Consider the following 9,674-nt stretch of genomic DNA (forward strand, 5'->3'; position numbering starts at 1 on the left):
GGCGGCGTTGCCGGTTTCGGTCCCAAATGAGCGCCCACTTTGGCCCGCACTATTGCATCGTTTTGCTCCTCGGTCATGTCGTAAGGCCTTTGAGGAAGAGGAGCGAGGCTGCTTGGACCACATTTATATCGTTTGTCTCCGCATGCACTTCCTGTACTACCTCGACTCGTACTGCTACGCACCATAGCTGCGGCGTGTCTCTTCTGCGATTGCTTAGGCGGCGGAGACGGCTGACGTGGCTTAGTTGGAGCAGGAGGAGTGGCCTGACCTTGTGCCGGACTTGAAGCAGGAGGTGTGGCCTGACACGGTGTCGGACTTGAAGCAGGAGGTGTGGCCTGACGCTGTGCCGGACTTGAAGCAGGAGGTGTGGCCTGACACGGTGTCAGACTTGAAACAGGAGGAGTGTCCTGACGCTGTGCCGGACTTGAAGCAGGAGTCTGCTCATGCGTTCGTGGACTTGGAGGAGCGGGAGTCTGCTGACACGGTGGCAGACTTCGAGGAGGAGTCGGCAGACGCGGTGTCGGTGGACTTCGAAATATGATGCAATCCTTTCTCCATAGGATGATACGATGTATGGCCTCTCCCAGTGTGTGCTCGTCGTCACCTCCAGGAATGTCAAGCTCTAGCCCGAATATGGGTCCACCACCTCATCAACCAAGACACGAGCATAGCCCGCTGGAATCGGGGCGCAATGGAAGGTTGCTTCGGGGGGTAATTGTAAAAGCAACGGCGTCCACCACCTTCATGGATATGTTCTTCATTTTAAAGTGTAGCTCACAGTTAGTGTTCTCTATGATGTCATCCACAGGGTATGTATCCAGCAGTGCGTCGCCCGGGGCGGAACCAACGCTGCTTCTCGGCATGGATGGGACGGTGCTATCCAATGCTGGATGATCATCCGCTTGTTGCTGCCACTGCTGAGACCCCTTTCCTGGCTAAGTGAGTCGATCTGCTGCTGGTGCTGCTGGAATTTGAGTGCCAAGTCCGCGTGCCTTGCTTCTAGGCCTTGAAGGCGTTCCGCGTCCTGCTTCCTCTGCTCCTCCTCCAGCTTCCTCTTCTTCTCCTCCTCCATCTTCTTTCTTGCACGGGTCCTGTAGTCGGCGTTCCATTCCGAAAAGCCCTCATACCAGGGAATAACGCCCTTGCCTCGTGTTCTTCCCGGGTGTTCAGGATTTCCCAGGGCGTGCGTAAGCTCGTCGTTCTCTCTGTTGGGCGTGAACACCCCCTTTCGAGCAGCTTCTATTGCGTCAAGTAACTTTTGTTCGGCTCCTTTTAGACTTGCCTTCTTCGAACGTTGCCTGTCTTCGGGTTCAACGCCCCCCATGCGCATAGAACCAAGTTCTGCACCTGGGGGGCCAGCTCCTAGTAACCGGAGTGACCCTTGCATCCTCCATCTCTTGCTCAGACTTATCCCACTTAGGCATTGCCACCGCGTAGCCACCTGGACCCAGCCTATGGAACTGCGTCTTTTTTGCGGCATTGGCCTTGTTTTTTCTCGACTGTTCCTTAGATAATTCTGATTCCTTGAATTTCACGAAAGCGGGCCAGTGTTCTCTTTGCTTCTCCAGTGTTCCCTTGAATTCTGGAGTCTTCCTTTCTGCAGCGAGGTAGTTGGCCCATACAGTTTTCTTGTGGGTGTTGAATGCAATTGCCATCTTCTTAAGAGCAACGTCCTTGACTTTCTGCACATCTACATCAGTGAAATAATCTGGTAGGGTGAAATGTTCCATCAGAGATTCCCAAAGCTTTTGTTTTGCTCTGTCGTCGATCCAAGTAACATCTGGGCATTTAATTTTTGGCTCTTTCCATTCTTGAATGGAGATCGGGAGTTGGTCCTTCACAAGAACTCCGCACTGACGAACGAACTTGTTCGCAATGTTCTTAGGCGTGAGGGGTTCGCCACTAGCTTTGATGGAATCGATGTTGTACTTTACACCCTCCTTTAACTTTTTGCCCGGGCCGCGCTTTGTCCTGCTGTCTGTAGAAGCAGATTTGCTCGATCCGGAGGGCTGAAAGAAGAAAGATCGATTCGTTAATATATCTTCAAATAAAAAAAACATGTGTTGATCACTAGATGCCTGCTTATATAAATATACCTCGCCGGTAGTCTTTGTTATTTCAAGATCAACATTGTATTCATCATCATAATCATTGTCTGCGTCATCATAATCATAATCATAGTTCATGACTTCATCAGCTCGGTCGTCGAGATCGAATATCTTATCATCACCCTCCCCAGTATTGTTCGGATATTGGGAGCCGTCATTTGCTTCATTCAGATCATCTGGCCTGTTAGGGCTGCGTATGATCTCGAACAGGGCCTCTTCTCCCTCTCTGCCGGTATTGTCCGCCATAGCTTTTATTTAACTAATACAGAATAAATATAAAACAATTTAGTATTCAAATTACAATGCATGGATGCAATCAATAAGGAAAAACGGAATCATATAGTACATAATATGCATCGTCTCGAATAATATATAATCTCGAATACATCGTCTCGAATAATATATAATCTCGAATACATCACTGGCTAGGTAGCTAATAAAGATCGAATACTATAGAAGAATCTAGGCCACTCGCGGTTCCTGGGGCGCGGACGGTGGACACCCAAAGACAAGGAACCATCACAGGATCATATCTCCGGTCATCTGCCCAAAGAACCTGCCAGGTATTGGAGAACCTGACGTCCATAGCAGCCATGTAGCGATGGACGTGCTCGTCCTCCTCCCTGACACGACGACGCACCACCTCCGGCGGGGCCGGCTCCCTCTGCACCGAATGTGGCCCACGCGAATGCCACCAAAGGAGATCAGGGTCGACGACGGGACCCGAGGCCGGGTTCCTCACCAAGCGGCGCGCCCCTCTAGGTAGCACCTCCCAGTGCCAGCTCGGCGGAGCCCAATCCCGGACAAGGGTCAGCCGGACGTCGTCGCGAATGGGTCGACGGCGAAGATGCGGGCCGGGCATCGTCGAGAACAAATACTATATGCCCGCAAAAAGTAACATTTTTTGGATTGTGATAACTAAAATTCTATATGCAAATTCTAACAATTTGACATTAATCTAATTCATCTAACTAAAACTAATTCTAAAATTTCTAACATTTCTATATATATAATTAACATTTCTAATATTTCTATAACTAAAAAACAGAAAAATTGCTAACATTTCTATAAATATTTCTATGACTTAAAAACAGAAGAATTTATAACATTTCTATATAACTAACATTTCTATAACATTTCTAATATTTCTATAACTAAAAAACAGAAAAATTTCTAACATTTCTATAACTAAAAACATAAAAATTACTAACAATTTTACAACTAATTAACAATGTGTGTGTGTGTGTGTGGACATGGCGGCCGGGGCAGGTGCTCACCGGCGAGGCGAGGCGACGGGGGGCGGCGACGGGCGGCGATGACGCGGATGGCGACGATGTGGACGGGGACGGGGCGGCGACGACGGGGACGGCCGGGGCGGCGACGACGGGGACAGGGCGGCGACGACGGGGACAGGGCGGCGACAGGGGGCGTCGACGGGGGCGGCGACGGGGGGCGGCGGGCGACGGGGCAGAGGAGAAGAAGCAGATGAAAACTGACGAAATTTGTAAGTGCTGCTTATATAGGATGGGCCTTTAGTACCGGGTGGAGCCACCAACCGGTACTAAAGGTCAAATTTGGCCAGCCCAAGCGGCGGGAAGCGCACACCTTTAGTACCGAGTGGGGCACCAACTGGTACTAAAGACCCCCCTTTAGTACCGGTTGGAGCCACGACCCGGTACTAAAGGGGTGCGGTGGCGCAGGTGCGGTGCGGGCAAGTTTAGTCCCACCTCGCTTGCCGAAGGGCGCCCGCACCTGCTTATAAGCCCCGTCGCGGCAGCTGTCTCGAGCTCCTCTCTATTGCAGGCCTTCTGGGCCTACCTGTTTTGTGCTGCCCTGTGGGCCTATTGGGCCTTTGTGGGCCTGCATCCTGGCCCAACAACAGGTTGGGTTTCTAGTCGTATGCAGGCCGCTTTGGCCTAGTAGGTGGGCTTTTTTATTTTCATATTTTTTTTGCTTTATTTATTTTTGAGTTGTTTTTTTTGTTGTATTTAGAGTTTCTTTGTGAATATTTTTGCTTTAGGTACAAAAAATTACAAACTTTCTATTAGTGCCGGTAGTTTACAAATTTGAATAGTTTACATTTTGAATTATTTGAAATTTGTGTGAATCACTAGTTTGTGAATAACTTAACTTTGAAAATAGATTTTCAGTGATTCTTTTTTCTTATGTTTAATATTATTGTGTTTTATCATTATATTCAATTTGCTAATGCTTAGGTTATTTAAAAAATGAAATGCCTTTGTAACGGATGAGTTTTTGTCCGAAACCCTGATACTTCGAAAGAGATTGTCCATTTTGTACGCGGAGTGCATCCAGTTTTTGCGGTAACCCTCTCTACTTTTTTGCACATGCTATGTGGGTGAAATTATGATACCATGCCAACTTTCAACCTTTTCTGAGTTCATTTGAAATGCTTTTCAATTTCAGGGTCATTTAGCTGAAAAAATCAGTAAATGCATGAAAGAATTTGTTTGCACATAAAATTTCTTCGCGTTTCAAATGCCAAAACACATAACTACCCTAACTATTACAGAGATTCCCTCCTGGGTGTGAAACACAGAAGAAAGTGATGATAGTGAAGCCGATCACATCCCAGATCTTTGGGTGTGAAACTTTTTCTTCGCGTGTGTCCCTTTGCGCCGTAGCCATGGAAAATCTTCATCATTTAACTGGATGCTCGGGTCAATATTCACTGTGAATGGAGCAATTTCATCAAACTTTTCATAATCTTCTGACATGTCTGTCTTGTCATCCACACCCACGATGTTTCTCTTCCCAGAAAGAACTATGTGGCGCTTTGGCTCATCGTATGATGCATTCGCTTCCTTATCTTTTCTTTTTCTCGGCTTGGTAGACATATCCCTCACATAGAAAACCTGTGCCACATCATTAGCTAGGACGAATGGTTCGTCTGCATACGCAAGATTGTTGAGATCCACTGTTGTCATTCCATACTGCGGGTCTTCCATTACCCTGCCTCGCGTCATATTGACCCATTTACACCGGAACAAAGGGACCTTCAAACCACGTCCATAGTCAAGTTCCCATATCTCCTCTATGTAACCATAATATGTTTCCTTTCCCGTCTTGGTTGTTGCATCAAAGCGGACACCACTGTTTTGGTTGGTGCTCTTCTTATCTTGGGCGATCGGGTAAAATGTATTACCATTTATCTCGTACCTTTGAAAGTCATTATATTCGAAGATGGTAACTGGGACAGCGAGTACATGTCATCTTCAATAGAGGCGTCATGCATGGTACGTGTCTGCAACCAGCCGGCGAAACTCCTGGTTTGTTCACGTGTAATACAGTCATCAGACCACTTCAGGTGTTTGGAGCGTAGAAAATTCTTGTGTTCGTCCATATACGGAGCCACCAAGGCGGAATTCTGTAGAACTGTGTAGTGTGCAGTGAGAGAATGCCCGTCCATACATATTATTTGATTCCCTCCTAGCGTGCCTTTTCCATCCAGTCTGCCCTTATGCCGCGATTCAGGAACACCAATCGGCTTAAGGTCAGGAATAAAGTCAATACAAAACTCAATGACCTCCTCATTTTCATGGCCCTTCGAGATGCTTCCTTCTGGCCCAGCACGGTTATGAACATATTTCTTTAAGACTCCCATGAACCTCTCAAAGGGGAACATATTGTGTAGAAATACAGGACCCAAAACGTTAATCTCTTCGCATAGGTGAACTAGGACGTGCGTCATGATGTTGAAGAAGTATGGTGGGAACACCAACTCGAAACTGACAAGACATTGCACCAAATCATTCTCTAACCTTGGTATGATTTCTGGGTCGATTACCTTCTGAGAGATTGCATTGAGGAATGCACATAGCTTCACAATGGCTAATCGAACGTTATCCGGTAGAAGCCCCCTCAATGCAACCGGAAGCAGTTGCGTCATAATCACATGGCAGTCATGAGACTTTAGGTTCTGGAACTTTTTCTCTGCCATGTTTATTATTCCCTTTATATTCGACGAGAAGCCAGATGGTACCTTAATACTGAGCAGGCATTCAAAGAAGATTTCCTTCTCTTCTTTGGTAAGAGCGTAGCTGGCATGACCCTGATGTATGCCGTCTTTTCCATGCATACGTTGCTGGTCCTCCCATGCCTCAGGTGTATCTGTTGTCTTCCCATACACGCCCAAGAAGCCAAGCTGGGTCACGCAAAGATTCTTCATCACGTCGATTGCAGAGCGGACCTCTAGGTCTTTCCAATAGGGCAGGTCCCAAAATATAGATTCTTCTTCCACATGGGTGCGCGTCCGTCAGCGTCATTCGGAACAGGTTGTCCGCCAGGACCCTTTCCAAAGACTACCTTCAAATCCTTGACCATATCATGTACATCAGCACCAGTACGGTGGCGAGGCTTCGTCCGGTGATCCGCCTCACCTTTGAAATGCTTGCCTTTCTTTCTTAATGGATGTCTGCTCGGAAGAAATCGACGATGTCCCAGGTACACATTCTTCCTACAATTGTCCAAATATATACTGTTGGTATCATCCAAACAGTGCGTGCATGCGCGGTATCCCTTGTTTGTCTGTCCTGAAAGGTTACTAAGAGCAGGCCAATCATTGATGGTCACAGACAGCAAGGCCTTTAGGTCAAATTCTCCCCCCATGTGCTCATCCCATGCACGTACACCTGTTCCATTCCACAGCTGTAACAGTTCTTCAACTAATGGCCTTAGGTACACATCAATGTCGTTGCCGGGTTGCTTAGGGCCTTGGATGAGCACTGACATCATAATGAACTTCCGCTTCATGCACAACCAAGGAGGAAGGTTATACAAACATAGAGTCACAGGCCAGGTGCTATGGTTGCTGCTCTGCTCCCCAAAAGGATTAATGCCACCTGCGCTTAGACCAAACCATACGTTCCTTGCATCATCTACAAACTCCTTCCCGTACTTTCTCTCGATTTTTCTCCACTGCGACCCGTCAGCGGGTACTCTCAACTTTCCGTCTTTCTTACGATCTTCTCTTTGCCATTGCATCGCCTTGGCATGCTCTTTGTTTTGGAACAAACGTTTCAACCATGGTATTATAGGAGCATACCACATCACCTTGGCAGGAATCTTCTTCCGGGGGCGCTCGCCCTCGACATCACCAGGGTCATCGCACCTAATCTTATAGCGCAATGCACCGCATACCGGGCAAGCGTTCAAATCCTCGTACTCACCGCGGTAGAAGATGCAGTCATTAGGGCATGCATGTATCTTCTGCACCTCTAGCTAACCCTAGAGGGCAGACAGCCTTCTTTGCTTCGTACGTACTCTCGGGCAATTCGTTGTCCTTTGGAAGCATATTCTTTATCATTACCAGCAACTTTCCAAATCCCTTGTCAGATACACCATTCTCTGCCTTCCATTGCAGTAATTCCAGTGTGGTGCCCAACTTTTTCTTGTCAGCTTCGCAATTCGGGTACAACAATTTCTTGTGATCCTCTAATATGCGCTGCAACTTCTTCTTCTCCAAATCACTTGTGCAGTTTCTCTTTGCATCGGCAATGGCCCAACCTAGATCATCAGCGGGCTCATCTGATGCCTCTTCTTCAGCTTCTTCCCGCATTGCCGGCTCAGCTTCTTCCCCCATTGTTGTATCATCGTATTCAGGGAACGCATGGCCAGGATAGCTGTCGTCGTCCTCTTCTTCTTCATTGTCTTCCATCATAACCCCTCTTTCTCCGTGCTTGGTCCAAACATTATAGTGGGGCATGAAATCGGACTTAAACAGGTGGACGTGAATGGTTCTTGACGTAGAGTAATTGTGATCATTCTTACAGACTAAACATGGACAAGGCATAAAACCAACCGCCCGCTTGTTTGCCTCAGCCGCAAGCAGAAAAGTTTGCACGCCATTAATGAACTCGGGAGAGCATCGGTCATCGTACATCCATTGTCGGCTCATCTTCATTACACAACACCGAAAAGACCAAATTAATACAAGTTCATACATAAAGTTCATACATAAAGTTCATACAAGACTTAAATGCAACAAACAAATAACTCTCTAACTAAAAATTTTAAATGCAACAACAAATGCGATCAAGATCGCAACTAAGGTAACAATTGATCCAACAGCATAATAATACCAAGCCTCACTATCAATGGCATATTTTCTAATCTTTCTAATCCTCAAGCGCATTTTCTCCATCTTGATCTTGTGATCATCGACGACATCGGGAACATGCAACTCTAATTCCATCTTCTCCCCCTCAATTATTTTCAATTTTTCTTTCAAATACTCGTTTTCTCTTTCAACTAAATTTAACCTCTCGATAATAGGGTCGGTTGGAATTTCCGGTTCACAAACCTCCTAGACAAAAATATCTATGTCAACTTGATGGGCATAATTTGTCATAAACACGAAATGCAACAACTAGTTTTAAAAGAAAATATACCACATCCGAAACATAACAAGGACGAGGGCCGACGGGGACGGATATCAAAACCATGGCACTATGTATAACAAACAACGTACGGGTAAGATAATTATACGAGTAACTATATATCCAAATCACACAAACATCAATTTGGTAATGTAAAACATTCATGAACAAGAGGCTCACCACAAGTGGTGCCGGCGACGGAACGGTGTGGGCGATCGACTGTGGTTACGACGGAGATTTAGAAGGCACTAAGTAAACCACACCTACATATGCAAACTAAGTGTTATTTTTGACCTCAAATTGCATATAAATCAAATACTAGCACATATATTTCCTCCCAAATTACTAAACTCATAAATTAATCACTATACAAAGCATTGCAAGAGATAATCTAGCAATGAGAGATGAAAGGACAAAGTTGCTAACCTTTGTGATCATTTGAATGGATGGGGCCTTCAAATCTTGACAAATTTTGGGCAAAATGTGTGATGAGCTCGAGAGGAAGAGGGGAAGAACAGAGAGGAGAGGGGAAAGGGGAAGAACAGAGCGAGCTCGGGTGGACGAAGGGTTTATGTAGGACGACCTTTAGCACCGGTTCGTGCCACGAACCGGTACTAAAGGTGCTGGAGGGGCCCCGGACTGACAATATCCTGCCACCACTCACTTTAGTACCGGTCCGTGGCACGAACCGGTGCTAAAGGTCGGCCATGAACCGGTACTAATGAAAGCGGCCGGCTAGCCGTTGGAACCGGCACTAATGCACACATTAGTGCCGGCTCAAAAGCAAACCGGCACTAATGTGCTTGACATTTGACCCTTTTTTTACCAGTGCATCAACCTTCTTTAGCCTATGCCATAAGGTATCCGGTCATCATCGCTTATCAACCTCAACACTTTTTATGGTGCATCTCTGCACATATATTCTTTATAGATAAGTATATATGGTCGATTTTCCTATGGATCATGCATGATGAGCATATCTTTGAACAACTACTAAGAAAACATTTCATTGGCTCTCATACTTTTAAATTAGCATCCTAAATAACTATTTTGGAAAAACCATCTTAGCGACTCAAATTCTCTTAAATTAATGTCCTAAATATTTTCCTGTGAATAGAAAACCCTAAAGATTTCTTAAAATAATATCACTTAGCCAACCAATCCAGTT

Source organism: Aegilops tauschii, chromosome 7, assembly GCF_002575655.3.
Source record: "Aegilops tauschii subsp. strangulata cultivar AL8/78 chromosome 7, Aet v6.0, whole genome shotgun sequence".
In the NCBI taxonomy this organism is placed as follows: domain Eukaryota; kingdom Viridiplantae; phylum Streptophyta; class Magnoliopsida; order Poales; family Poaceae; genus Aegilops; species Aegilops tauschii.